Here is a 24,503-nt window from a genome sequence, read left to right as displayed (position 1 = left end):
TGCATGCCATGGAAATATAATCAGTCTCTGTAAGTAGTCTTTTAACTGTATCAACCATGTTACGATATATTTCTGGAATTATTTTGTCCCAAAAGTAATGGAGGATTGGTGCTTTATGCTGCAACAGAGCACTGTTAATCATTCTTCTAAAACCAGCCCTTTCTACTATATTTGCTTCCTCATAGTCAAGTGCTATCATTTTGGCAATTAAGAGATTGCATGTTTTTGTCCCCGGATCATTAACATCCCATGGTTTCTTCCAGACTCAGCTGCTTTTTTGATGTGAAAAGTTTACTTGCACCTGTATCTGGATGTGTAATTTCTTGCCACTTAGCAAACTTAAGGCTGCAACTTATGATATTTGTTGCTGTGTTTATTTTTCAAATGATTTATCATTCCTGATGTAGTCACCTTCTTTCCAACACCACAACGAGAAAATTTTATTTTGCACCATTTACACACAACACTTTTTGGATTATTTTCATCATCCTCTGAAGTATATCCATATAGGCAATTTTGTTTTAGAAACCATAATCTATTATTATTAGTCAGACATTACACAATTTCACTTTTAAACAAGTCAAACAGAAAATCAAAATGTAGAGAGTATGACAAACCGTATTTATGTGTTGCAGATACATATCGAACTAAACTTGTCATCAAAACATGCAGCACAGTAACAATTGAGCAAGTGGGATGGCGCAGCATTTGAACAAAAAAGCAAAAAAACAAACACACAGATACACGTTTTACTGTCACACAGGGCCGAATACTTTTGCGCAATATTTGGCTAGAATGTCAGAAGAATAATCGGTTTAGGCATATGGCCAAATATACTATTCATTACAAGTCTGATTTATGTCCACTGTCTAAGAGATTAATATACAGGGTGTCTCAGGAATAATGATCAGTATACAGGGTTATGACAGGAATGAGCATTCAAAGCAAAAACGTCTAGCGAACATGGGCTCTGAAAAGCCCACCATAAGAGCTATTGCACTTATTAAGTAAAGAGACATATTTCACAATAGTGAAGATGAACAAGTGTTAAAAGTTCTGAAGAAGAGAAATTTGTTAACATCGAGTATAGATTTCAGTGTCAGGAAGTCGATTCTGAAAGTATTTGTATGGAGCGTAGCCATGCATGGAAGTGAAACATGGACGATAACTAGTTTGGACAAGAAGAGAATAGAAGTTTTTGAAATGTGGTGCTACAGAAGAATGCTGAAGATTAGATGGGTAGATCACATAACTAATGAGGAAGTATTGAATAGGATTGGGGAGAAGAGAAGTTTGTGGCACAACTTGACTTGAAGAAGGGTTGGTAGGACATGTTCTGAGGCATCAGGGGATCACCAATTTAGTATTGGAGGGCAGCGTGGAGGGTAAAAATCGTAGAGGGAGACCAAGAGATGAATACACTAAACAGATTCAGAAGGATGTAGGTACTGGGAGATGAATAAGCTTGCGCAGGATAGAGTAGCATGGAGAGCTGCATCAAACCAGTCTCAGGACTGAAGACCACACCAACAACAATGTATGCTTTTTAGAGTCCATGTTAATTGGACTTTTTTACTTTTAATGATTGTTTATGCCATATCCCTGACTACTGATCATTGCACCTGGAACCACTGTACGCTGTTAACAATAAGTAAACCAAGTAAAGTAGAACTGTAGAAAACAACATACAATATTTTATAAAGAACACTTACAAGGTTTTTATTAATTTAGTGGGTACAAATAATAATTTTAATTAGTGTTTTTTATGAAAAAGTTCTTCATTTTATACTTACATATTACATACGCAAACTAAAATTACACTTGGTGCAGTGGCGACGGTAAATGGGAGATGCCTTTGCAGTCACTCCTATATATATAACCTACATTTTCTCTTATACAAAACATAACCGGATCACAAACGAGTTCTTTTTATTAGATAAAAAAGCAAAAACCAACATAATCACAAATTTTCATTGAATAACAATTACTAAATAATCCATCTACAGTAAAAGACATTTCATTACAATAGACAAGTGTGAAAACTGATGCATAGTAGTGAGAAATGGTTGACAGTGTGAAGAATTCCTATGCTTCTCCATTCAACCAGATTAGATAGAGATGTAACTAGCCTTTTGTGCTGTAGTTATTCTGCCTATTGTTTGACAATTACAGAGAAAGAGTAGCTAATATCAAAATGCAAAACTGAAAAGGAGAAGCACAAGCATTACTGGAATATATGACATCTGCAGTTAGCCACAGTGTGGTAGGCATACAGTAGATGACTGGACAGTCGATAAACCTTCCATATCAGCCAAGAGATTCAAAAGATGCTACAAGTCTTCTAATTTCAGTCTCCACATCTCCAACTGCTTCACTGATGTAGAGACCATGAACAGCAGTGTGCAGCCAATTTAAGGAGTTTAGAAACATTCTGATATTACCATGAAAATGCTAGTTAAGGCTAGAAATAGTTAGAGGTTTAAAAAGACCAAGAAGATCCATCTATGAGTGACTAGTCATGCGAGGGGACTGCCCTGGGTTTTGAATACCAGTTAACTAGTATTTTTAAAGCAACTGCAGGAGTCAGTGATGTCATCTCTGTGGTTTAAGCTCTTTGGGTATAGATCTTGGTAAAGAAGATCATGCAGCGATTATGATGGGTGCCTCGAAGAGTCTGGACTGCAATCTCAACAATCTAATTAATGATGACATTATGCACATGGCTAGGAATGCTCCACATGCAAATGTGAAGGATATTATGATAAGCCTTGGATGTAGTGTCTTGTTAAAGATTAATCGCAAATCTTCAGGAGCTACTCAACAGAGTAGGGTGATCACGCATTGGTGAGATGATTCTTGCCACTCATAAGCTCATACCAACAAGGCATGGTCTACATCTGAATTCCTCCACTAGGATGTTACTTTCACAAGCAATTTTCAGAAGCGTTCATTGTAACCAGAGCACAATCTGTCCAGTACCTGAGACTTCCAAAATTTTCACTAGGTAATTTTTAGAGTAAATTTCTGTGGAAGGTGGAGCTACCATATAATTATTGACATAGTTGCAACATTTAGTGGATAAAAAGGAAACAACAGTCTTGAAAGCACAGAACATATTCATCTGAACTTTTCCATCAAAACATAACAGACTTGTTCAACGTAAAAGATTAGCTTCTCACATCATTACAGTGCAATGAAAAATGAAAACGTATTTCTGCTAGTATTCAATGCATAACAGAACATAATTTGGAAGTCACAGAAATTGAAAAGATGTGCCTAGACATATACAAGTTAGTACCACAGGATTTTGGGCATAATACGAGAAGACCATGGTCTTGGGGTAGTGTCTTTGGTTTGTAATCAAAATGTCTTCAGTCCCGGGTTCAAATACTGGTGCTACTTAAATTTTGATTAATTATCAAGCATTGGCGGCCAAAGACTTACAGAATAGGAAGTCACCCTCATTCTGGCAATGGCCTTGTCAAAGAGGGTGGAGGAGCGGACAGGGTTTCAGGGCACTCTCTTGTCCTAGGGGTGGGAAACTGCCCCTGAAGACAAAGAATCAACAAAGATCAATGGCATGAGGATGCAGAAGGCAATGGGAACCACTGAATTAAAGAAACATAACATGTAGCCACAGGACATGTGGCCTGTAATTGAAGAAGTGTCATGATGATCTCTCCTTTAGCAAAAGATTCCGGAATAGTCCCCCATTTAGATCTCTGGGAGGGGACTACCAAGGGGGAGGTTACCATGTGAAAAAGATTGAATAATCAACAAAATAATAAGTCGGGGCATGGAATTTCAGATGCCTGAACAAGGCGGAGAAACTAGAAAATCTGAAAAGGGAAATGCAAAGGCTCAATCTAGATATAGTAGAGGTCAGTGAAGTGAAGTGGAAAGAAGACAAGGATTTCTGGTCAGATGAGTATAGGGTAATATCAACAGCAGCAGAAAATGGTGTAATGGGAGTAGGATTTATTGTGAATAGGAAGGTAGGGCAGAGAGTGTGTTACTGTTAACAGTTCAGTGATAGGGTTATTCTTATCAGAATTGACAGCAAACCAGCACTGACAGGGATAGTTCAGGTATACATGCTGATGTTGCAAGCTGAAGATGAAGAGATAGAGAAGGTGTACAAGGATATTGAAAGGGTAATGCACTATGTAAAGGAAGATGAAAATCGAACAGTCATGGGGGACTGGAATGCAGTTGTAGGGGAAGGAGTAGAAGAAAAGGTTACAGGAGAATATGGGCTTGGGACAAGGAATGAGAGAGGAGAAAGATTAATTGAGTTCTGTAATAAACTTCAGCTAGTAATAGTGAATACTCTGTTCAGGAATCACAAGAGGAGGAGGTATGATAGGAAAAGACCGGGTGATATGGGAAGATTTCAGTTTGATTACATCATGGTCAGACAGAGATTCCGAAATCTGATACAGGATTGTAAGGTACACCCAGGAGCAGATATAGACTCAGATCACAACATAGTAGTGATGAAGAATAGGCTGAAGTTTAAGACATTAGTCAGGAAGAATTAATAGGCAAAGAAGTGGGATATGGAACTACTAAGGAATGACAAGATACGCTTGAAGTTCTCTAAGGCTATAAGTACAGCAATAGGGAATAGCTCAGTAGGCAGTACAGTTGGAGAGGAAGTTAAGAAAGAAAACATAGGTACAGAGAAGGCAACTGCGAAGAAACATTTGGTAACAGAAGAAATACTTCAATTGATGGATGAAAGGAGGAAGTACAAAAATGTTCCGGGAGACTCAGGAATACAGAAATACAAGTCACTGAGGAATGAAATAAACAGGAAGTGCAGGGAAGCTAAGACGAAATGACTGCAGGAAAAATGTGAAGAAACAGAAAAAGAAATGATTGTTGATAGGACTGATTCAGCCTACAGGAAAGTCAAAACAACCTTCAGTGACATTAAAAGCAAGGGTGATAACATTAAGAGTGCAAGGGGAAGTCCACTGTTAAATGCAGATGAGAGAGCGGATAGGTGGAAAGAATACATTGAAAGCCTGTATGAGGGGAAGATTGTCTGATGTGCTAGAAGAAGAAACAGGAGTCGATTTAGAACAGATAGGGGACATGGTATTAGAATCAGAATTTAAAAGAGCTCTGGAGGACTTAAGACCAAATAAGGCAGAAGGAATAGATGACATTCCATCAGAATTTCTAAAATCGTTGGTGGAATGTATGAGCCTGGCAACATACCATCTGACTTTTGAAAAAACATCATCCACACAATTCTGAAGACAGCAAGAGCTGATAGGTGCAAGAATTATCGCACAATCAGCTTAACAGCTCATGTATCCAAGTTGCTGACAAGAATAATACACAGAAGAATGGAAAGGAAAATTGAGGATGCACTAGATGATGATCAGTTTGGCTTTAGGAAAGGTAAAGGCACAAAAGAGGAAATTCTGATGTTACTGTTAATAATGGAAGCAAGAGTAAAGAAAAGTCAAGACATGTTCATAGGATATGATAATCTGGAAAAAGCATTGGACAATGTGAAATGGTGGAAGATGTTTGAAATTCTGAGAAAAATAAGGGTAAGCTATAGGGAGAGACAGGTCATATACAAAATGTACAACAGCTAAGAGGGAATAACAAAGTGCTTGTACTAAAAAGAGTGTGAGACAAGGACGTAGTCTTTTGCTTCTAGTGTTCAATCTGTACATGGAAGAAGCAACGATGGAAATAAAAGAAAGGTTCAGGAGTGGAATTAAAATTGAAGGTGAAAGGATATCAGTGATACAATTTGCTGATGACATTGCTTACCTGAGTGAAAGTGAAGAAGAATTACATGATCTGCTGAATGGAATGAACAGTCTAATGAGTACAGAATATGGATTGAGAGTAAATTGAAGAAGGAAGAATGTAATGAGAAGTAGTAGAAATGAGAACAGTGAGAAATTTAATATCAGGCTCGATGGTCATGAAGAAGATAAAGTTAAGGAATTCTACTACCTAGGCTGTAAAATAATGAGTGATGGATGGAGAAAGGAGGACATCAAAAGCAGATTTGCAATGGCAAAATGGGCATTCCTGGCCAAGACAAGTCTACTAATATCAGATATCGGCCTTAATTTGAGGAAGAAATTTCTAAGAACATACATCTGGAGTACAGCATTGTATGGTAGTGACTCATGGACTGTGAGAAAACCAGAACAGAAGAGAATTGAAGCATTTGAGATGTGGTGCTACAGACAAATGTTAAAAATTAGGTGGACTGTTAAGGTAAGGAGGGAGGAGGTTCTGTGCAGAATTGGAGAGGCAAGGAGTGTGTGGAAAACACTGATAAGGAGAAGGGGCAGGATGATAGAATATCTGTTAAGACATGAGGGAATGACTTCCATGGTACTAGAGGGAGCTGTAGAAGGCAAAAACTGTAGAGGAAGACAGAGATTAGAACACATCCAGCAAATAATAGAGGATGTAGGTTGCAAGTGCTACCCTGAGATGAAGAGGTTAGCACAGGAAAGGAATTCATGGTGGGCCACATCAAACCAGCCAGAAGACTGATGCCGCCCCCCCCCCCCCCCCATCCCACCCCCTCCATTCAAGTTCTCTACTTCAGCAACAGGCTTGGAAACAAACAAGACTGCTATTCTGACAGTGTATGGGTTCTTAGTAGTAGATAATTTAAACTTCAGTAACAATCATAGGATGCCAATAAGACTTACTTAAAATACCTGACTAGGGTTTGTATGAGAAGATATTGTTTTCTTCTAGGGTAGTTCTGATTGAAGAGACCTAAGTTACTAATGTCTAGCACTGGTTTGACTCAGAAATAATATTCCTAGCACAACTGAAGAACATAAAGCAACAGTAACTGATGGTCTATACATGTTAATAATTTAAAGTCTCCTGTCACAAATTTCTGTCTGTATGTGAAAGCTAATCTAAGGAATTGTTGGAGGGGTTGATAGAGTTTTCACTAAGTCACAAGGACTCTGTGTATATTGTTTATAATTATAGTAGGGATGAAGGTGTAACATTTCATTATCAAGTGCAACTTGGAACTGTCTCTTTGGTGCCTTTACCTTTCCTAAACTCAGATAACCAATCTTCTATTTTATTTTCCATTCTTCTGTATGTTATTCTTGTCAACAGACTGACTGCATGAGCTGTTAATTTGATAGTGTCATTTCAATGACCAATTACTTCTCAATTTCTGTACTTTTTTCCTTTATCTTCCTTGCACATCCTATAGATTTCATTCCAAAATAACTGTATTCTTTCTTTTCTGAACATTTTAAATTCTTTCTTCTGTTAAACAACTGAAGTATTTCTTGTTAGTCATGATGACCTTATATTACAGTTGTCTGTGATATTCATTATTACAGTTTCAGTTTCTAGAGCATCAGAGAACTTCAAATGCATATCATAATTTTTTAATAGTTCTGAATTGCACACCCTTGCACACTGATTCTCCATGCTATAAAAATGTACTGTATCATTTTCTGAGAGACTGATTTTATGCCAATTCATTTAGATACAGTTCACGCCAAACAAATTAAGTAAGCCAGTGTTGAGTACTATGTTTTAACAATAAGAAAATAATTTTTGCTATTTCTTACAGAAAATATTCCTATGTGCTGTCCACAGTTGTCATAAAATTTTGAAAACTTTATTAGTACACACACTAAACTAAATCATATTTGAAAATTTAATCTTTATAACATTTATGTCCAAGACAGAAAATAACTTGGGCGACAATACTGTGTTTACAGGACCGTGCCTGAATATTTCACATGCCACAATGTTTTACAATGCATGATCCATCTATTGTTTGAAAAGTGGAATAGTTTCATGTGAGAACAACACATGGATGTGCTCATGTCCCTCGACAGATGATTCCCTGTGTTGTAAGTTACTAGATTTCCTTCAAAAGAAGAGGTAGTGAGCGTAAGAATTGCTGTCATGACTGACTGAGCCCTTGTCTTCTCACATTGTCATGATTTTTGTTCATGTACTGGCTCTGGCTCTGAGCACTATGGGACTTAACTTCTCAGGTCATCAGTCCCCTAGAACTTAGAACTACTTAAACCTAACTAACCTAAGGACATCACACCCATCCATGCCCGAGGCAGGATTCGAACCTGCGACCATAGTGGTAGCGCGGTTCCAGACTATAGCGCCTAGAACTGCTCGGCCACTTCGGCCGGTGTTCATGTACTCATCAGGTTTTAATGTTTTCTATAATTTTGCTACAAATGTGTCACATTTCTTGAGTGAGCAAGAAACTTTGGAAGATATGGAGGATGAATTGAATGATTCTGGATTGGAGGGAGAAATACCTGAGTGGGAACAGTCTGCAGAAATAGGTGAAGAACTCTCTCAGAAAGGCACAACACTGGCTCAAGAAATTTTACCTGCCATCAGTAGCATTGCAGGATGACATTTTCCTAGTAAAATTACTGCAGCCAAGAAGTAGTATCCAACATGAGTTTGCAACATCTTATTTTTAGAGAAGACAAAACACTCTACTTGCAAAGTACACTGGAAAGAGACAAGCTGGTATTGTCCTGACTGCAACAAACTTTTTTCCATCCCAGAATGTTTCAGATTTTTCCATACAAAAGCCAATGAAGTGTGAAATTACTCAAGAATGTTCCTTGCATTTCCTTCTTGGAAGGATAATTGTTCTTCCTGCCATTATTATTGTACAATTTGCAATCTATCAAAGAAATAAAATCCAGATAAGATGGAGATAAACCATGAAGTTTGGTCTTTTGTAGACACAGATGTGCCAGTAACATTTTAGAAATGGGAGAACTGGCTGGTTTTCTGGGCTCATTTTTTCCCCAGATCTTTTCACAGATAACATACGGTTTGAGTAATAGTTTAATCTAAGGGTTCTGACATACAGAAGGCTATTACGACATACAGTGATAATGTACTTCTGAAGGGTTCTGATATCAAGACAGCACTTTACACATGTAGTAAGAATGTATTTGATTCATTAGACATTAAATTTACATGCTAACAGTTCATCCCGTGATTTACAAAAGGTTTCTGACTGTGTGAATCACAACACTGTTTTAAGCAAATTAGAATACATGGTATCACAGGAAATTTCTTCAAAATGATTCAAGTTGTATGTCTATGCACCTAAGATGCAGGAAACAGTCATGTATTACGTTTTCAGTCAACTAGAAACCGATATTTGTGACGAATGAGGTTCCATCTTAGGGATCTCACTTTTTCTTGCACATGTCAATGAACTGTAATCATAAACATTACCAGATGTTGGGTTCCTTACATTTTCAGATGACACATACACAGTGATAAACAACAAATCATGTTTAGTTTTACAAAGAGCAGTTAATGAAATTTTGATGGACATTAATAAATGTTGTTAAACATTGAAATAACCGAATAAAAGCAGTTAAAAACTTCCAAGACATTTCTATCTAGTTAATGAATGAAATAGAGGACATATAAATATGAGAAGTTAACAGTGTTAAATTCTTGGGATTATAGATTCATAAGAGATGTAATATGAATTAGCATATTATAAATGGCTAAATAAAAATTGATCTACAACACAAATCCTATCTCACACTGATGAAAAGAGGGGATATTTTTGTTACTTTCATTGCAGAATATCACAAGTATTTTATTTTAGGGTACAGTTAACACTTTAACACAAATAGAAGTTTTCCAGGTGAAATTGGAGTATAATTCTAAATTAGTTGTACTGGAAATAAAATAAGATCACAAAATTCATTGGGTCACTGAAAAGTAATAATTATGCTGGCTATGGTGGTGTTTCTCATAAAATATTAAGATCTTGTGCTGACTTGATAGAATTACCCTTTTTTTTTCTTGACAGGTTTAAATATGCTGTAGTAACACCCACTTACAAAACTGGAGATAAGCAAAACACCAATAGTTGCAGATCTATTTCACTTTTCAAAAGTACTGGGGAATGTGGCCTTTGATAAAATTACAGACTTATTTAACTGAGGAGAAAACAGTTGGAACAGAGCAGAGAGAGGGAAGGATACGTCAGTAGGGGTGGGGGAGGATGCTGCAGTCCTGTCAGTAGGAGTGTGTACAGTTGTGCCAGGGACAGGATGGTGGACTGTTAGGTGCAGCTTCAGTTGACTGCACTAGGAGGGGGAGGCAGAGAAGAAGAAAGAATTATGCAGGCATGTGTGAGGTTGAAGTAGGAGTAGTGAAGGGAGTAGAGGCAGCTGGAGATAGGGACTGAGGAAAGTTGCTGCCGAGGGGGAAGGGGGTTTGGGAATACACAATTCACAAAAGCTAGCCTTGCTGGAAAGAATCCAGATGGCACAGGTGTGAAGCAGTCAAGCACACCACAGTAGTCACAGACAGCTTGTTAGTTGTTGTATCCACACAGAATGCTGCTCAGTGTTTGTGGCTAAGTTGGTAGACCATATGGCAGCTTTCACAGTTGGCCTTTACTTTGATGGAGTAGAAGATGCTTTTGACATTAGTGGAGTAGATGACAGTGGGAGGCTGTATGCCACAAGTATTGTACCTAGGTCTATTAAAGAAATATGAAGCTTGCAAGAAAGGGTTGGAAGCAATGGTAGTATTGAGATGGACAAGGATATTGTGTAGACCTGATGAGCAGTTGAATACTACTGTGGAAGGGGTAGCAAGGTTAGTGGGGAAGATATTTTGCCATTTCAGAGAATGATGATAAGTGACTGAAACCCTGGTTGAGAGCCTGATATAATTACTCCAGTCCTAGGTGGTACTGAGTCAGGAGGGGGGACACTTCCTGTGGCGAGATAGACGATATGTTGGGAATGATATGTTGTGACTGAGTTCTTTTATATATATATATAAAATAGAAAGAAGCATTCCACATGGGAAAAATGTATTAAAAAGAAAGATTCCATGACTTACCAAACGGGAAAGTGCTGGTAGAGAGGCACAATAAAAAAAACACACAAACACACACACAAAATTTCATGATATGTTATACATGATATGGTCCACCTTTCCGCTGTCCACCTAACCTTCGTAACCTCTTAGTTCATCCCTATGAAATCCCCAAACCAACTTCCCTACCCTCTGGCTCCTACCCTTGTAACCGCCCCCGGTGCAAAATCTGTCCCATGCACCCTCCCACCACCACCTAATCCAGTCCTGTAACCTGGAAGGTGTACACGATCAAAGGCAGAGCCACGTGTGAAAGCACCCACGTGATTTACCAACTGACCTGCCTACACTGTGAAGCTTTCTATGTGGGAATGACCAGCAACAAACTGTCCATTCGCATGAATGGACACAGGCAGACAGTGTTTGTTGGTAATGAGGATCACCCTGTGGCTAAACATGCCTTGGTGCACGGCAAGCACATCTTGGCACAGTGTTACACCGTCCGGGTTATCTGGATACTTCCCACTAACACCAACCTGTCAGAACACCAGAGATGGGAACTTGCCCTTCAGCATATCCTCTCTTCTCGCTATCCGCCAGGCCTCAATCTCCGCTAATTTCAAGTTGCCGCCACTCATACCTCACCTGTCATTCAACAACATCTTTGCATCTGCACTTCTGCTTCGACTGACATCTCTGCCCAAACTCTTTGTCTTTAAATATGTCTGCTTGTGTCTGTATATGTGTGGATGGATATGTGTGTGTGTGTGCGAGTGTATACCTGTACTTTTTTCCCCCTAAGGTAAGTCTTTCCGCTCCCGGGACTGGAATGACTCCTTACCCTCTCCCTTAAAACCCACATCCTTTCGTCTTTCCCTCTCCTTCCCTCTTTCCTGATGAGGCAACAGTTTGTTGTGAAAGCTTGAATTTTGTGTGTATGTTTGTGTTTGTTTGTGTGTCTGTCGACCTGCCAGGACTTTCATTTGGTAAGTCACATCATCTTTGTTTTTATATATATATAAGGAAACATTCCACGTAGGAAAAATATACCTGTGATACTGAGTTTTGTCTTATGTGTCCAGACACTCCTTAGCAAAATGGTGTTGCTGAACAAGCAAATCGACATATAGTTAAATTAGCTCACTCAAAGTTAACATCTAGCAAGTTACCTAAATCATTTTGGGCTCATGCAAGTGACACAGCTGTTTTTTTACTCAATCGTACTGGGAAGTCAAGCATTGAAGGTAAAACTTCTTTTGAATTGTGGACTGGCAAAGTATTTAACAGTTTTAGTAGCTATCTAAAAATTTTTGGATCAAAATGCTATGTTTATTTGTCAAAGAAATTTCGTTCTAAGTTCAATGACAAAGATGGTTACAAAGTGTGGATTCCATCAAAACATTGTATGATGAAATCACGCAGTGTTGATTTTCAAGAAACAGGAGAGAAAAGTGATTCTACTGTTTATCAGATTGAAACTAGTGACCAAGAATATTCGAATGTGCTACCAAATGGATGTCCAGTTCATGAAATACATCCCCCAATAAAACTTACTCACTACAAATTAGGATACCAGCCTCACCACTCTCACGCAGCAATTGCATTAGTTTTCCTGCAAAAGTAATCCATGAAGAGCTTGCACCAAGAAACTTCAATGAAGCTAATGAAAGTAGTAATTCCAATAAATGGTTTAATGCGATGAAAGAAAAAATGAAGGCATTTGAAGAAAAAGATAACTGGGACTTGGTAGAACCACAGTCTAACATAAACCGTGGCAGAACTGCCTAGAGGAAAATGTGTTATCGATAATCGGTCGGTACTTGGTGGATCGACTGATCGATACTGTGCTCGCTTGGTTGTGTGCGGTATGTTTCAACATGTTGGACTTTTTATGATGAAACTTTTAGTCCACTTGTTCATTATGACACTATTAGTGCTGCAATAGTGACTGTAGCAGAAGAAAATGTGAAGCTTGGTCAATTTGATGTTAGAACTGCGTTTTTATATGGTGACTTGGATAAAGAAATATACATGGCTCACCCAGAAGGTTTTGATGATGGGTCAGGTCGTGTTTGTTGCCTCAAGAAATCATTGTATGGACTTAAGGAATCACCTCATTGCCGGAATAATAAGTTTGTTTCATTCATGACAAAAAGTGGCTATATTAGTTCGACAGCAGATCTTTGCATTTACATTCGACAAAGCGAAACAGAAAAATTGCTAATTGCTATTTATATCGATGATGGTCTTATGACAGGAACAACTGAAAGTGATATGTTAAAGTCTGAATTTGAAATAAAATGGGAACATTAGCATTATTGTTTGGCTGCGGGATCATTAATATACATTGCATGCTCTACTTCTCCATATCTCACTTATGCTGTTTCAAAAGTTGCTCGACCTATGGTTAAACCTACTTCTCCTGATTGGAACTCTGTAAAATGCATTTTCAGATATCTTTGAGGTACTTCAGACTTAGGTCCTCTATACTTCATGTAGCATTAGTTTGCCTGACAAAAGTAATCCATGACGAGCTTGCACCAAGAAACTTCAATGAAGCTAATGAAAGTACTACCTATGTTGATGCTGACTTCACTGGAATCACTAAAAAAAGACGAACAACAATTGGTTTTGTTTCAGTGATTGATGACATGACTGTATCATGGACATCTCAACTGCAGAAATCAGTTGCACTATCCGCCACTGAAGTGGAGTTCGTTACTCAGTTGAAGGAGCCAAGGAGTTAGAATAGCTCAACAGACTGCTAGAAAGAAATATGCCCTTATTTTTCATTGACAATGCAAGTGCCATTAAATTAGTGAAAAATGCAGAGCTCCGCAAATGCTCTAAGCACATTGAAGTATGATATTATTTTGTGTCGGAACACCATCAAAATGGGGACATCAATATAGAATATGTGTGTTCTGAAAATCAGCTTGGTGATATGTTTACAAAGCCTTTAAAATTGAAGAAATTTAAACCAATGTGTACCAAGATAGGACTTCATAACTAATGTGTTTTGCCTTCTTATTTGTTATTTAACCCTTGAGTGGGTGCACCTGTGTATAAAGTGCGCCAACCAAAATTAAAATGATTTTGTGCAGTCCCATTTTTGTTTCACAACTACAGACCTATACCTATTCCTTCAGTATTGCTTCAGGCAACATCGATAAAGTGCGTAGCAGTAATATAAAATACAAAGCAAGCTAGGCGAGAAAAAATTTAGCATCAGTTCAAAAAAATGATCCCAGTTACGAACTAGCTACATAATCCAACACTGGGGCAGTTGTCTATCAGATAATTAGCGATCGAAGAGGCACCTGACTGAGATCTGATGCAACTGCACTGCTTAATGCTTCGAATGTGTCATTACTATCTCTTTAACAGCTGTCCTTGGTGAAAGAGAGTTATAGTAAAAATTTATTTCATTATTGTTTAATAAAAGAATAGTTTAGCTCATATTATGTAAGTTGATTTTCTCCTTATTTAAATAAACTAAAATTAAACTGTGATTTTGATTATACTTGACTTACCTTGGTAACAGAAGGAAACCTATTCTTTTCATGTGTACAAATTACGCCACGCATCTGCTCTTGTTATGAAAATGGCGCGCTTGCTCGAGGGTTAAAAGTTGTTCAGTGCATCACAGTTTGATTTGCCGGGAAGCGTTAAAGTAAATAAGTCAGAACTGTGTATTTCCTCTCCTCTCCTATGGTGGTGCTTGGTTTTGTGTTGTATGAATTTCTTTGCTCCTAAGAGTTTCTTTTATTTTCCATGTTACTACTCTATGAAGTTTTTGTTGTTGCTGTGACTCATCTTTTAGATATTAAAGGAAGAAGATAGTTCATGAGTCAGCTGTGTGTGTGTGTGTGTGTGTGTGTGTGTGTGTTGTGTGTGTGTGTGTGTGTGTGTGTGTGTGTGTGCAAAGAGGAAGGGGGGGGGTTGTAACTATTAAATTCTATGAAGTCAAAGAGTTATGGACATTATTCTAACACCTTTGTTTGCTCTTAGTGACTAGAGATAAAAGCTAATTAAAGAAGACAAATCACTGAAGCTTTACTAAATAAAGTGATATGCTGTATTATCACACAAGATCAGGACATCAGTATTTTTACATAAGGAAAACATTTTTTTTATTCACTTGACACTCAACTTCTTCAAGTTTCTCAAATAGTATCTTGTTGTTTTAGGTGTTGGTTTGGAAATGTTATACAGACTTCACAATATGAAAGTTTGTGAATGTCAGGGCAGTTCCAGTTGTTCATGCATGTCAAAATGAAGAAACCACCAAATTAGGCTATTATCAGAGATTAAATACAAGATAGATTACTGCTCTCTGCATGTTTAACTATCAACAGTTGGTTTAAAATTATTACACTCAAAACAAAAATACAAAAAAGGTAGAAGAAGAAGGAGGAAGAGGAGGAGAAGACAACTTACAAGGAGCCCAGAAAATGAATATCTTGCTAACAATGTTCATAAGTGTCTCAAGTTTTTGGAGCACATAGATAAGTAGCTGTAACTGAAATCTCTATTGCAGTAATGCAAAATAATTCAAGTGCAAACATTAGATTCACAAATGAGCCATAATGAATAACTATGTAAGATCTAGTTTTAACATTTAAATTTATGGTGCTGTAAAATTCTTAAGACCATTTTTTATAATTTTCAAAATGAATTGCCAATTCTTTTCTAGTGTCAGCCTCATGTCAGTAAAGTTATGCACTGAAGTGCTAAAGAAACTGGTATAGTCATGCATATTTAAATACAGAGATATGTAAACAGGCAAAATATGATACAGTGGTTGACAACGCCTATATAAGACAGCAAATGTCTGGCACAGTTGTTACATCTGTTACTGCTACGACACTGGCAGGTTATCAAGATTTACATGAGTTTGAATGTGGTGTTACAGTCGGTGCACAAGCAATGGGACACAGCACCTCTGAGTTAACGATGAAGTGGGAATTTTCCGATACAACAATTTCATGAGTGTACCATGAATATCATCCAGTAAAACATCAAATCTCTGACATCACTGTGGCCGGAAAACGATACTGCATAAATGGGACCAACAACACCTGAAGAGAATTGTTCAACATGGAAGAAGTTCAAACCTTCTGCAAAGTGCTGCAGATTCCAATGATGGGCCAGGACCAAGTGTCATCATGTGAATTATTCAACTAAACATCATCAATATGGGCTTTCAGAGCTGAAGGCCCACTTGTGTACCCTTGATGACTGCACAACACAAAGCTTTATGCCTCACCTGGGCCTATCAACACCTACATTGGACTGTTGATGACTGGAAACATGTTGCCTTGTCAGATGAGTCCCTTTCCAAATTTTATCGAGCAGATGGATATGTACGGTTATGGAGACAACCTTACAAATCCATACACCCTGCATGTCAGCTAGGGACTGTTCAAGCTGGTGGAGGCTCTGTAATGGTGTGGGGCATGTCCAGTTGGAGTGATATGGGAACCCCTAGTACATCTAGATATGACTCTTGACAGGTAACGTGTATGTCTGATCACTTGCATCCATTCATGTCATATTCTGACAGACTTGGGCAATTCCAGCAGGACAATGTGACACCCCACACATCCTGAATTGTTACAGAATGGCTCCAGGAACAATCTTCTGAGTTTAAACACTTCTTCTGGCCACCAAATTCCACAGACATGAACATTATTGAGCATATATGGGATGCCTTGCAACATGCTGTTCAGAAGAGATCTCCACCTCTCTCCCTCTTATGCATTTATGGACAGCCCTGCAGGATCCATGGTGTCAATTCCCTCCAGCACTATTTCAACGATTAGTCAAGTCCATGCAATGTCGCGTTGTGGCACTTCGGCATGCACAAGGGGACCCTACACAATATTAGGCAGGTGTACCAGTTTCTTTGGCTCTTCAGTGTATATTTTAAAGAAAGCACTATTATTCCACATTAATGACATGTTTTTCAACTGGTTAAAATGTTATAAAACATATCCAGTAATTCAAGACTTTCCTGATGACTGTTGCATCAGGTCATTTAATGTAATATAGCTATTTGTTAGCTAGAGTTCCTTTTTTGTTTGCCACAGAATTTTCAAGTCATGCAGTCTATGTTTGTAAAAGAATATTAAGATAGAGGCATAAACAACATTTACAATGTTTAACTGAATTTCAGGCATGCACCAAACAAATATTTAGAAAGCACGGTGGCCTTTTTTTTTTTTTTTTTTTTTTTTTTTAAATTGTCTCCAGGATCACAGGGCAGCGATTATTGTGCGATGATTGACCAGTGCTCTGAAAGGCGTGTTAAGAAGCCAGAAAATCAGCTAAAATAAAAGTAAAGGTGCAATGAAATGTTCCTCTCACTCTCAGTCTTACAACTATGAATGATATTCTTCATCTTTATCATGAACTTACCTTTTCAAGGAAGTACAAATATAATTCAGAACATAATGTTCTGAGATAATTTATCCAAACAATAAACATTATACTTCAGTTCACCTGAAGTCTTCACTTACCACACAAAAAGCAAATATTGTCGAAGAAACTCTTCACTCATTTAATTTTTGTAGTAATTTAATATATAAGTAAATACAGATGGAAATAATAACCTTCGATCATATTTATGAGGTACAGAAATGAGATGATAACAAAATTCTGTGAAATTCATGCACTCCAGGAATTCAAGGATATGTGTTGAGTGTTGAGTTATGTAACAGAAATATGAATTGGAGAAACAACAGAAACTTTAAAAGTTATAGACAATTTGAGATTAATGATACAAATATGAAAAACTGTAGATATTACTATGTATTATGTAAATGTATTAATTAGCACAAAAATGCTACTTCTTTTAGATTCATTTCATTACTCTTGTGTTTCACATTACCTATTCTTGCTCATAGTATATGTATACTATTTATTTACTTTTTCATATTCGCCATGTACTTCATTCTCCATATTAACAAACTGATTTAAGTTTACTGAAAGGCAGAGATTCAGTGTATGACTTCTCATATACCTATCAGTCAGACCTGATTCCATTGCCCGTCTTCTATCAATTCAAGAACAGAAATTCCAATTTTTTCAGGAGCAAGTAGACAGCAACAACAATGTGTCAGTTCAAGAACAACTTTCATAGTGAGTGAAATATACATCTCAGCCATTGAACAAAACATTTATAGTTTCTTGCAGTAAGTCTTTCTGTTTACTGAACCAGACATAGCTAATAGGCAAACATATTCTCTTTGAAGACAAATTTCCTGCTCAACACTGTGTAAGTGGTATCCAAATGAAAATGAGACAGGTTGGAATAAGATACATAAACTGTTTATTATTTAAGAAATAACTGAAATAACTGTTAATACATGTATCCCACTGTGCGACAAGACAGTCAATGTCTCCATGTTTGTGGTTGCCTATGAAACCATGAGTGTACCAGGTGTGCCCTTCTTCATCTGAAGCAAAGTGACAGCCACGAATGTCTTTCTTCATTGCTCCAAAAATAAGGAAATTGCATGAAGGAAGAGTTGGACAGTAAGGAGGACATGTAAGGGATTTCCAGCAAAACTTTTTCTGCGTAGTCTAACCAACGTTGGCAATATGTGGGCGAGATGCATATCCACCCTTACACATCCTCCATAGAGTCCCGATCTCTCCCCATGCAATTTCCATATTTTTGGAGCCCTGAAGAAAGACATTCATGCCAATTTCTTTGCTCTAGGAGGGTTGTGCATCTGGGTATAATCATGGTTCTGTAGGCAACTGCAAACATTTTTTCATGAAGGCACTGACTGTCTTGACTCAGAGTGGGTTAAGTGTATTAACAGCAATGGTGATTACGTTTGAAATAAAAAACAGTTTACCTATCTTTTTTAGCCTGTCTCATTTTCATTAGACTGCCCCTTACAGATTACATACATCAAGGAACACTGAGCCATCTGCCTGGGCAAAGGAGGTACTGTATACCACCTAAGAAGGTCCACTAGCATACAGGATAGAACAGGGACATAAGATAGAGAAGATGCAGCTAAATGTACAATATGGGGAAACTGAATGGTAGAAAGTAGGTTGAATTGGCAAAACATCAAAGAAACAATGGTATGAGATCGAAGCTGAGATGGAAGACTGTAATATATGTTAAAATACTACACAGTAAAATGAAACTCACAAGTAAATAAAATGAACAAATAGGAAATCAACAGACTGTACATTTTGGAAAATTGTAAATCACTGTGTTAGGTCTGTATCTGAGTCCTGATAGAATGGAGAGATTTAACTTGATGAATTGGAAGGAAACATTTTATTTTATGTGTACATATAAACCATATTAAAATATCTCCAGCACACTTCACTGTGATATGTATTGAAAAATATCATGGATCACAATGATTGCATCTCTCATACCAGTGTCAAGAGTTACTCATCCTTTCCATTCTACTTTCCACACCTCTCATTTTTCTTCTGCAGGTACAGCAGAAGGATCCTCAATCTCAAGAATTTCAGTATTCAACGAAATTTTCCATATTTTCTTTGTGTCATGGCTAACTGTTAATTTAGAAGTATGACTATTTCACATTTGTACAATGGTGTATTAACTTTCTCTTCTAAATGTCATAGCATGTTTTACAAAATACATAAACATGCAATGTAAGTAATTATCAGCTTGGCAAAGATTGACAAATATCAACAAAATACAGAGGATAAAAATGTGAGATAAAAAGAAGTTTGCTATATATTATAAGCTAAGTCCTTTGTCAGAAGAAGACAAAAAAATACACACATTCACACATGCATAGCTGACATACATATAGACACTGGCATCGCTGGGTGCAAAGACTGGACTAGGACTGTAATGAGCAGTGATCTTGGATGAGTGGATGGTCATGCATGTGTGACTTTGTGTGTGTTTTGCCTACATCTGAGAAAGGACTTAGTGCGATAGCTGATAATACCTAGCAGTCTTCTTTCAATATGTCTGTCTACCACTCAACTCATCTTCTATGTGGTGACTAACAAACTATTCAAAACAACTGTAATTCTGTTTCACATTTTCCATTGCTTGACATAAGCAGAGCATATCCTTACTAGTTTACCAAAGTGAAACTATGAGAACTGAGCACACAGAAATGCAAACAGAAAAGAAACTTGAGATTTGAGACTGCACATAGAAAGCAAAAAGTACCTACATGGAGAAATTATGAACAGAGTGTGAACAAAAAAAAATTTCCCTCAAACCAAAGGCCAAGATAATCACAAAACATGGACAGTTGTTGGGTGCTGCAATTAACACTAGCAGTTCTTACTAAAATTACACATTATGAATAATGAATATAAGCAACCAACAGATCAAAGAGAGGAAAAATACAATGGAAATAAAAGGATTTCCAAAGGTAGCAAGACAGTGAAATATAAATAACCAGAAAGAGAGGTAAAGAAAAAAACTAATAATGGTTTCAAGTATGAAAGCTGAAAAAGAAAGTATGAAAGAAGTAAGGGAAAAGTGATGTTGGCTCAAATAAGGTGGGCTGCAAAATCATGTGCATTACATGCATGATGAATTCTAATGTTGGAAACATTTCCTTGTTTGTGGTTTATAGTTTTAACAATTAACAATTGAGATCATATTTCACTGACATGATAATGGCTCAAATTTTTCTGTTGTTGGTTCTCATGCTTACACCCATATGTTGTATCTTCCATTTCTGTTATACAGGGTGAGCCACTAACTATTGCCACCACGGACAGCTCTGGAAGTATGATAGGAGCTGAAAAGTTTGTGGGACAAAGTTGCATGTGACAACAGGGGCCATAATATGAGATTGGTATTTTGTTGCTAGGTGGGGTCACTTCAGAGATATGAAGATCAACTTTGTTTTTTTAAATGGGATGTTATAGTTTGGTACTTATTTTCTGACAGTGGCTATCGAGATGAATTCAATGATGTGTAACAGTAAGGTCTTTGAAGGACAACGAAGGTCACGAGGGTGGCATGAACATCCATTTTCAGAAGGTGTCCAGAGGGATGACCATTGGTATCAATGCAATGCTGCAATTATCTTATCGTGGATTGAGTGGTATTCCTTATCACATTGACACTTATTGATGTACATGCTCTAACAATTCTCTATCGCATATCTTCAGGTGTAGTTGGAAAGTCTTTATAAGCAATGTCTTTTACGAATCCCCACATGAATAGAGGCATCAAGTCTGCCAAGTGAGCCAGCCATCACACATTTCCTCTGTGTCCAATCCAATAACTTGAGAATTGTCTCTGCAACTCATTTTTAGCCATCAGCAAAAAATGTGCTGGACACCCACTGTGTTGATACCACATTCTGTTCCTTGTTCCTAAAGGTATTTCTTCCAATAACAGACCTAATGTTTCTTGCAGGAATGTGGTGTACTTCCTACCATTAAGACTTCCTTCGATGAAATATGGGCCTATAATTCTGTCCTCCAGAATCCACACCATACATTGGTTTGGTGTGCAACCTGCCACAGCCAACATGATTTTCAGTTGCCCAATAATGTATGTTATGTAAATTAACATTTCCATGGTTCGTGAATGTAGCCTCATGAATAAATAAAATTATTGTTATTACAGGATTAACCAATACGTACATTCCTGGAAATGGAAAAAAGAACACATTGACACCGGTGTGTCAGACCCACCATACTTGCTCCGGACACTGCGAGAGGGCTGTACAAGCAATGATCACACGCACGGCACAGCGGACACACCAGGAACCGCGGTGTTGGCCGTCGAATGGCGCTAGCTGCGCAGCATTTGTGCACCGCCATCGTCAGTGTCAGCCAGTTTGCCGTGGCATACGGAGCTCCATCGCAGTCTTTAACACTGGTAGCATGCCGCGACAGCGTGGACGTGAACCGTATGTGCAGTTGACGGACTTTGAGCGAGGGCGTATAGTGGGCATGCGGGAGGCCGGGTGGACGTACCGCCAAATTGCTCAACACGTGGGGCGTGAGGTCTCCACAGTACATCGATGTTGTCGGCAGTGGTCGGCGGAAGGTGCACGTGCCCGTCGACCTGGGACCGGACCGCAGCGACGCACGGATGCACGCCAAGACCGTAGGATCCTACGCAGTGCCGTAGGGGACCGCACCGCCACTTCCCAGCAAATTAGGGACACTGTTGCTCCTGGGGTATCGGCGAGGACCATTCGCAACCGTCTCCATGAAGCTGGGCTACGGTCCCGCACACCGTTAGGCCGTCTTCCGCTCACACCCCAACATCGTGCAGCCCGCCTCCAGTGGTGTCGCGACAGGCGTGAATGGAGGGACGAATGGAGACGTGTCGTCTTCAGCGATGAGAGTCGCTTCTGCCTTGGTGCCAATGATGGTCGTATGCGTGTTTGGCGCCGTGCAGGTGAGCGCCACAATCAGGACTGCATACGACCGAGGCACACAGGGCCAACACCCGGCATCATGGTGTGGGGAGCGATCTCCTACACTGGCCGTACACCACTGGTGATCGTCGAGGGGACACTGAATAGTGCACGGTACATCCAAACCGTCATCGAACCCATCGTTCTACCATTCCTAGACCGGCAAGGGAACTTGCTGTTCCAACAGGACAATGCACGTCCGCATGTATCCCGTGCCACCCAACGTGCTCTAGAAGGTGTAAGTCAACTACCCTGGCCAGCAAGATCTCCGGAACTGTCCCCCATTGAGCATGTTTGGGACTGGATGAAGCGTCGTCTCACGCAGTCTGCACGTCCAGCACGAACGCTGGTCCAACTGAGGTGCCAGGTGGAAATGGCATGGCAAGCCGTTCCACAGGACTACATCCAGCATCTCTACGATCGTCTCCATGGGAGAATAGCAGCCTGCATTGCTGCGAAAGGTGGATATACACTGTACTAGTGCCGACATTGTGCATGCTCTGTTGCCTGTGTCTATGTGCCTGTGGTTCTGTCAGTGTGATCATGTGCTGTATCTGACCCCAGGAATGTGTCAATAAAGTTTCCCCTTCCTGGGACAATGAATTCACGGTGTTCTTATTTCAATTTCCAGGAGTGTAGATTAATTAATAACAACATCTTATTGTATCCCTTTCATCCTCTGCCAACCCTCTGTATCCAGTGTAACTTCCTTGTGAATGCTGTGATGCTCCATTACTCCATTTATGCGGTCTGTCCAAGAGGTCATGAAATTCCCCAATTACATCTGCTAGGTGGTTTCCAAACATGAATCTTCTCTGGCACTGATGATCTGGCATTCGCATCATATGTCCATACCATTTTAATGATTTTCTTTCAATTCTATCTGTCACTGTATCATTTGCCTTCATTCTAGCTCTTACTTCATCATTACATTTCCTAACGATTCTTGATATTCTGGCAGTCCTATGCAAATAATCCCTTTCCGCAGCTATTAGTCTTCTTTTGGGATCCGCATTTAAGATCCAAAGTTCTGACCCATAGTATAGCACTGGTTCAACCATTATCTTACCTACTCTTTTCTTATTGCTGTTTTAAATATTCTTATTCCACCAATAAGAATTCATACATCCTAACACTTTTCTGCTTTGCTGTATTCTATATTTTACTTCTGTATGGCGCAATCCATTTTCATCAATATGTGCCCCAAGATATTTAAATTTCTCTACTTGTCTCATAACTGCTTTGTCATTTATGTGTACTTCAAATTTAGAATCACTATTCACCACCAGATACTCTGTTTTTGTTAGACTCATTTGTGGTCCCAGTCTGTTGTATTCCTGATATAATCGTCATATCATGAACTCAAGGTCATAATCATCTTGTGCTATAATAGCTTGACCATCAGCGAAGCTTAATGAAAATATCTGTACATCGTTGACAGCGGAGAACCACTTCTACATAGAAATTGAACAAGATGGGTGACAAACTGCAACCTTGTTGCAAACCTTTAGTGACATTAATAGGTTTTGATAACTTAGACCCTCATCTAATCTGCACCGCATTATCTCTGTACATTTCAATAATTATTTGTAAAAGGTGATCATCCATACCTACATCTTTCATAGCTTCCCACAACTTAGATCGAGGGACTGTATCATAAGCTTTTGCTAAATCTACAAAGGCAATGTGTAGCTCCTTCCCTGCTGCTATAAATTTCTTCATTAGTTAATGTAAAATAAATAGGTTATCTGTACATGATCTGTTATGTCTAAACCCACTCTGGTCTTCCCCAATATGGTGTCCAACATTTGGCTAATTTTTTCAAACATTATCTTGCTAAATAAGTGGCTCATTGTAGAGTTGACACTAATGCCTCTATAGCAGTTTGTGTCTTTTCTATTCCCTTTCTTGAAAATAGAAACCATAACTGACTTTTTCCACTCTGAGGGAATTTCAATCCTTATACAACAGTTTTTCATCAGGCAGGTTATTCGTTTCTTCAGATATCTTCCTCCAGCCATCAATAATTCAACAGGAATGTTTCCTGGACCATGTGATCAGCCATTCTTCATTTTAATTAATGCACAATTCACTTCCTCTATTGTAATGTTTATATTTTGATCAGTTACTTCCATCTTTTCTTCATTCTCTTGTGTGTAATATGGCCTATCTTCAGTTAAAAGGTCTGCATAATGTTTTTTTCCCCATTCCTTT

At 38.5% G+C, this 24,503-nt stretch overlaps 1 protein-coding gene across 1 annotated transcript in view; it reads right to left on the bottom strand.

The window, feature by feature from the left end:
• The window catches only part of LOC126168267 (calcium-activated potassium channel slowpoke), a 908,898-nt gene that overhangs the window by 213,340 nt on the left and 671,055 nt on the right, over positions 1-24,503 (bottom strand). The window lies entirely within an intron of this gene.

This window comes from Schistocerca cancellata, chromosome 1 (assembly GCF_023864275.1).
Source record: "Schistocerca cancellata isolate TAMUIC-IGC-003103 chromosome 1, iqSchCanc2.1, whole genome shotgun sequence".
NCBI lineage: Eukaryota > Metazoa > Arthropoda > Insecta > Orthoptera > Acrididae > Schistocerca > Schistocerca cancellata.
This window is presented reverse-complemented; position numbering and strand designations above follow the sequence as displayed.